This window comes from Callionymus lyra, chromosome 12 (assembly GCF_982586985.1).
Source record: "Callionymus lyra chromosome 12, fCalLyr1.hap1.1, whole genome shotgun sequence".
NCBI lineage: Eukaryota > Metazoa > Chordata > Actinopteri > Syngnathiformes > Callionymidae > Callionymus > Callionymus lyra.
In genome coordinates, this window is record NC_141829.1 from 24,100,404 (window position 1) to 24,107,878 (window position 7,475).

A 7,475-nucleotide genomic window follows, 5' to 3' on the forward strand; every position below is an offset into this window, starting at 1 on the left:
CGATAAAAGTTTTGAGTCGAGAGTTAAACGTCTTATAAAATGAAAACAAGCTTCATCACCTCAGACTTTAATTTCCTGACTGTAATCCAAACTGAGGCTCGGTTAACCAAACTGCTTCAATTTAAACTTTAACACGTCAAGATGTTCCTCCCGAAGCAGCTCTTGTGAGATAAATGTACGTCGACGAGCAGAATATTCAGACGACAACATGTTTTCCAATCGTCCTCTAATTGAAATCGAAGCACTAATGTGAGATCATTTATTAGGATTTAGCAGAGAACATCTGGGAGCAGCACTTCCAGATGTTGTGTGGGAGGCAGGAACTCTCCCAATGGTAACAAGGCTGCGCAGAAATCCAATAACAGACTCAGTTTCTCCATCTTGAGATATTCTAAATATCTTATGAATCATCAGATCTGGCCAGTGTGACCAAGGTTTTGCATTAACATTGACTATATTGTTATACTGGAGGAGAAGAAGAAAACCTAGACAACACTAGTTAGGCTGTATTGTAAAGGTTAGTTTGAAAACTTTAAAAAGGTATTCAAAATTAAATGATTTAAAAAAGAAGAGATAAATGGAAAATAAATTGTCCTGTATTTAAAATGTCAAAAATATATGAATACGTTTAAGAGAAAGGGGTTAGGTGGTAGAATACGTATCTAATGCTAATTTAATAGTCCAGAAGTACATTATAGATTATACATCAAAAACTACTGATGCGTTTAATTTGACAATTATCACAGAGTATTAAATATATCATGCAAAAACTAAATTTTTTCGTTTTTGAAATCTTGCCCTTTAAAGTATATACTTTATTGAATATTGTTTTGATTGTTTAAGCGCTTTGTGACCCTGGTCTGGAAAAGCGCTATACAAATAAAAATAACTTACTTACTTACATTTTTTCGTTTGTGATAATGTATTTTATTTCTTTGATAAAATCAATGTGTGTATGTGTTAGAAACTTTAATAAGTTTTGCAACTTTGATTTTCTGTGTTTCAGCTCCAATGACAACATCCTGTGAGCTAACTTTTTGGACAAAGAACAAAAAGAAAACAGATCGATTTCTCACCTTTCAGTCAGAGACACTACGAGACAAGACTTTCAGCTATTATGTTAAGGCAGAGATTAAACTATTTTTTTTTTAACGGGTTAAGGCTAAGACCACATTTCTAAGGCGAGGATTCTCAAGAATGAGCGACTATTGGTAGGATAGATCGACATCAGAGACAAAAGACTTTCTATTGAAAGTAATAAGAGAAAAGCGTGAAGTCTTGAAGGCACTAAAGGTTTAAGAAGTAAAAAGACTGGAAGATTGAGATGTTACTGAGACTTTGTTGAGGTTAAAATACATACGAATAGACCAAACCTCTCAGCACAGACGAACAATTCAAGACAAAACTTTTAGGACTGTGGGCTAAAAACAAGGCAGTAATTACAGACGACAACGACAGATAATGGATTTAGAGTTAAATACTTGTCAAAGCCTTTCAATCTGTCCATCATTGAGAAGACGAGTCAACGTCTATTCGGATATTCCGATAAATTACACTGTAGCTCATTTTTTAATATTCTCTCAGATGTATAAAGGGAGAGAAAGAGGAAGAAAATGCAATTTCTTCTCCACAATCTTCACACCGACATACATTTGAAGCAGTTTATCAAAAACTTCAAAGATTTCCCTGCAAATCCGAGTCGACAAGGCGCCAAATGAACTTATTATCAGCCAAAGATTGAGAATCAGAATCTCGACATTGTGCTCTGAGACTCGGCAGCAGAGAGTCGCATTAGCACCGCTGCTAATCCTCTAATCTTGATTCTCTTTTTTTCTCTTCCCAAAGTAAAGTTCAGCTGCAGCTCATCTAAGCCACTCTGCTGACATTTGGGTTCTGCACAGAGGTGACGAAGTACGTTTGTGCCTCGGCTACTTAAGAGTTTGTCCAGTGGCACTTAGTTTGGAGAGGAAAGATCGCGACTCGACTCACGGCCTCGCTGATTATAATCATTTTCATGACAGTTTATAAGTTTCACTAAGAACTTCATTATATTTCCTTTCCTTCACTCAGTTCAACTCTGGGTTTTGAAGTTTTAATGTTCTTCGTCTACTTCCTGTGGGTAGTATGGTTGCCACCCTCAGTCTACAGTTCATATATCCGGTAAATCTGTGAGCTTGCTTTAATGCATTGTAGTTTAGAAAGTACAATCATTTCAATTCCAAACTGCACAGACTGGTTTTTGGCCTTAATAGCTAAAATAAGTTTCACTTTTGTTGTAACTCATCAACAACTTAAACGTTCGGACAGATCTTTTTAAGACAAAAGCATCAATCTCAACCAAATCCTGCCACTCTATTATTTTTGTGTAGCCCCTGTCGATGACTTTTCGGATTCTAAAATGCACTGAATTATAAACTGCATTATGTTCTACTGTGTAGCTGTGAGTTTGAAATCTGCTCCGTAAGCATTTCTCTTGCAACCCTTGTGTTATCTCAGGGTCAAGGTGACCCGGAAGCCTTGAAAATAAATGTGTTTGCGGTATGCCTTGTGTTGTCTCTGGGTCAAGGGGTAACAGACATAGGTTAGACTTAGTCTTATTTTTGTATCATTCAAGTATCTACAAGTGCATACAGAACAAAATGTTGTTACACTTTGCTCAAGTCAAAGTAGGAAAATAGGAAGATTTAACAATATATGTGCAAATGTGCATTGGAATAAATAAGGTACCGAAAACAGTTTAAAAACATTCATGCTAGAAATAACACAGACCATATATTATTAAATAGGTGCCATTTCTTTGACACAAACCATAGTTTTATGTTAGAGCTCAGTACTTAGTAAATCAATACTTAGTAGCCATGTGGTGTGACTTCATAGGTTTTCGAAATGGTACAAAACTTTTTGACCTTGTAAGAGATTACAACCAGATTTTTGAGCACTACATAAAATCGGTTCAAGGTCAGTAAGCACCACCTTTTTAAATAAGGTTTTTAAGGGCAACTAATGTGAAAACCCAACTCTTCTGACTTGCATACATATTTAAAGGTTGAAGTCTTTCTCTCCAAGATGCAGTAAGTCTCTCATCATGAGGATATTTTAACTTATTACCTACAAAGGACTACCACCAGAAGTATTCAAACCAAGACGTAACATGTTGAGAGGCAATCTCACGTTGTATATGGTTTTACTCGTCCAGATTGAGACATCACACCGGCGTCTGCACATCTTAATGTATCTAATGAATCTAATATAACACATGGTTAGAGACTTTTGATTCCAGCATCTGGTGTCAAACAAAAGCAGCTGCTGGGCATTCATTTCGCAGCCTCATTAAATATCCATTTATTCCCTCTCAACTTTCATAATTGTGTTGTGGAGCGTTGAGAGGAGATTTGGAGCTTTGCTCTTCCTTTCTCATTCACGTTAAAATAGACCGTACAGACGCGACACTTGTACGGAACGCTGAGTCAAATCGCACCTTTGAGAGCTGATGTTTCCCTCGAGAGGGAGATTTAATTAATATCTGGTTAGTTCTGCATCACATCATGTTCAGAGTGATGTCTTACTTTGGTCCGGCGAGCCCTCGTGTCCTGTGGGGGGGGGGACTGAAAGAGAAAAATGAGAGAAACAACAACTTCAGTGTTCACAATCAATGTTGCTCCAGAGCTGTGACGCTTTTCTTCTGACTCACTGGATCTTTTCTTTCAACCACCAGCAGACACAATTGGCTTGAGGCCACACCAGATGAGCAGTTAGCCGTGCGGAGGATGACCACCCTGGTCGACACTTTAAGGGGAGGGTGTGTGTGAGTGTGTGTGTGCGTGTCAACTGGTTGACCACTGAAACTGGAATCTATTCATACTGTTTCTGAAGCTAGTTCATGTTTTGTCATGCGATTTAAATTAGTGACGGTCTGATGAAGCTTCATGAAGCAGCGTCATTATTTTCCCCCTTTCTTTGAAAACTTACGTTTACTTTTGACTCCAAAAAAAAATGTTAGCATAACATGGATGGGTTTTTTGCTGAATGAGGCATCATGAAACAGCTGATGTTGTTTCATGATACATGGTCTTCATTTTGAAAGACCACTAGATGGCACTCTCTGAGTTATAATCTTTGGCTCCGATCTATTAATTTAATGAAACCTGTCATCATTTTCACTTAGAGTGACATCTAGTGGCCTTTTGAAATTGTATTATGATACAGCCTCAGCTGGCCTCATCAACCAATTACTATTATATATATAGAAATTGGCTGATGAGGCTTCATGAAACAGTAACTTGATTTTGAAAACCACTAGATGGCACTCTCTGCGTTATAATCTTTAGCTATTAATCCAATGAGGAGTGGCATCATCTTTACTGAGAGTGCCATCTAGTGGCCTTTTAAACTGTATCATGATACCTCATCAGCTGTTTTATGAGGCCTCATAAACTCATCACTAGTGTAGGACAGTGATGGTCTTATGAAGCTTCATGAAGCAGTGTCATTATTTTCAGAGTCCACTAGATGGCGTTCTCTGCACTATTTTCCTTTGTTTTGACCAACTGTTCTTATGAAACATCATGCCATTTTTAAACTGATGGCGCCACCTACTGACCTCTAAACAACATGACACTGCTTCAGCAATTTTCCATCAGCGATGGCACCCATGTTTAATATGTTTCGCTTTTATCTAAAAGAAATATACAACTACTAGATTGACAGGAAATTTTTCAGTTAAGTTACGTAAGTTAAGTACATTAAAAACACTAATAAAAAGTTATAAAGTTTTCTGCTGTTCATTTGGGGTTTTTTCATCTACTCATGCATTTTCTGCTGCTTAATCATATTACTGAAGCGTATCCCAGCCTCCTAGGGCAAGTGGCAGGAGACACCCTAGACCAGGGGTAGGGAACCTGGTCCAGAAAGAGCCGCAGTGGGTGCAGGTTTTTGTTCCAACCGATCAAGCATGTACAGTTTAACCAATGAGGTTTCAGCTGAACAAGCAACACCAGACTGACAATCAACTGATTACACTCCTAAGACACCTGATTGCATAAAATGTGTCCTCTTGAATTGTTGGAACGAAAACCTGCACCCACTGCGGCTCTTTCTGGACCAGGTTCCCTACCCCTGCCCTAGACTAATCACAGAATACATACAGTCAGACAACGACACATACTGTTCAAGTCATCAATTAACCCCTGTACCTTTGGGTTGTGGGAGGAAACAAGAGTTTTTTTTACGGTAAAGCTTACAATTGGCGTGCTGGACGCGGCCCACAAGCCTTGGATTTGAAACACATCTCTGAGTGGAATCACAAAAAGTTTCTCCTCCAGTGTGTCCGGATTCATTTTTTCACTTAAGCGCTAAACTTGTACTTAAATACAATTAATTGACTTCCCTTTTGTCCAATTAGCCATGAATTCCTAGTATTTGGGAGTAAATATGCGAGTAATGTTCCACTGCAGTGCGATTAGAAGCTGCTCCAGAGATGCAGACCAGGGACATGTTAGTGCTCCTCAGCCAGCCGCATATTAAGTGTCTATAAATGAGCAAAAATGGACTGAGGCTGAGGATCATGTGATTGGTGAGAGCTCCGAATTGCACCTTAATGAGCTCCACTGAGCTCCAGCTCTTGCTCTGCAGGGATTTGTGTATCAATCTCAACCTTGAAGCCTCCACGTCGAGGACTCTCTTGTTACTGGACATCCAGCCTCATTCTGCCGGTGACCTTGGTCTCTCCTCCCTGCAGCTGCTCCTGATGCCGGTGAGTCAGACACCGACGGCCTCCTGCTGGGACCAGTCGCACATCCCTGCCAGAGGATCCTCTTACATCCATCAGTGCTGCAGCGATAGGATGAGAAATTAAAAACTCCATCACGGTCATTTTTTGCCGTCTGGAGAAATGGAGGAATAATAAGATAGCGGTCGAGGATTAATCACGGCCAGGACTTCAGATCACTCTCCACGTTGAAGAAATGGAATTGTGTGTCCAGATTTCTTATCATTTTCTCTAAATGTTTTTGTTAAGTGTGTTGAAAGAAAAGCAGGTTGACAAGCCTGTAAGTTTTAAATATTAAACATGTTAAATACAGCCACTGTGCAAATGTTAATGGTGTTTCGAGCAGCTATCCAATAAATGATGAATAATTTAGCAATGTACTGGTAATGGATCCAATTTTTTAATCAGTCCAGTGGGCGGACATAAACCGGGCTTATGCTCCCACCATGCGGCGAGTTGAGGTATAACATTTCTTGAACATTTATCTGCAGTAAATATCCTGGTGTTCCTTTAATAACTAGAAGTGTCACTCCTCCCAAAAAGTCATATATTATATGCTCACATCTTGACGACATGTTTACAAGAAATTATCATTTAAAACTGTTTTCTCCTACAAATATCAAATAAATATTCTGCTTTTAGATAAAATTCCCACCCAAAAAAGCATGCCATTCGTCAGTGATTCAATTCCTGTTCTTAGGCAAATTATGATTCTTTAGGACATCATTTAGATCGATATTACTTTATTGATCCCTCAGGAAATTGCGGAATATTTTACTTTATGTTTGACAGCGAAGGGTGACGCAACATGCTGATGGTTTCATGCAGTTGACCAGAGTTCGATTTGTGTTGGTTGGACGTCTCTTTCTGCATTTTATCAGTGTGCGTTGAGCTCCATGCAAAGTCAATGGAGGCGCTCTATTACAAACTGTTGCACTACAATATGGTTATTTGTGCAGAGAAAATAAATCAAGAAAAGGAAAAAAAATACCTGAGCGATCTGATAGATCTGATGGACCAGGAGATTTTTCATTCATTAAAAAAAAGTGAATCTCTTATCCACCATTTTGACCTTCCACTAACTTTCAACCCCCCTGAGGATTGACCCATGTTCATAGATAATCTTGACATGGTTATTTTAAATCATTTTGTGGCTGGAAGGAATTCAAAGATCACTTGTTGCCAAATAGTATTTTGTTGAATAACATTTTGTCTAAAAAAGGACTCATTATCAGGTCTGTTATGATAAAAGAGCTGAGCCATAAGGCACATGTTTTAATATAGTGGTCCATGTCCAGAATCTCACCTGTGGAGTTTTTAAAGTCTCCACAGGTTTCTTGATTCTCTATAACAAATTGACGCTTACTCATCCATGAGATTCTCAGAGTAGAACATCAGCTTCTCCAAGATTGTAAGTCGAACTTGCAGGAGACCCCCAAGGTTGACCCAGGACACCCACCAGAAAGATTACATCTCACAGTTGGCCTTGTACGCCCGGATATTCCCCCAGCTAGTGTAGTGTTTCTGCAGAGTAGAAGGTCAGGATTTGTCGCAATGATGTCCAGGAGACAATAGACACCATTGAATGTTGGTGCTCGACCCTAAGATAAGTCTCTTCAAACCTCTTCTGATGCAGATAAGGATCACAGACACATTGTTGGCAGGGTGTTCATAATGTTATTATAGTTTTTAACTTCAGAGAAAAGGT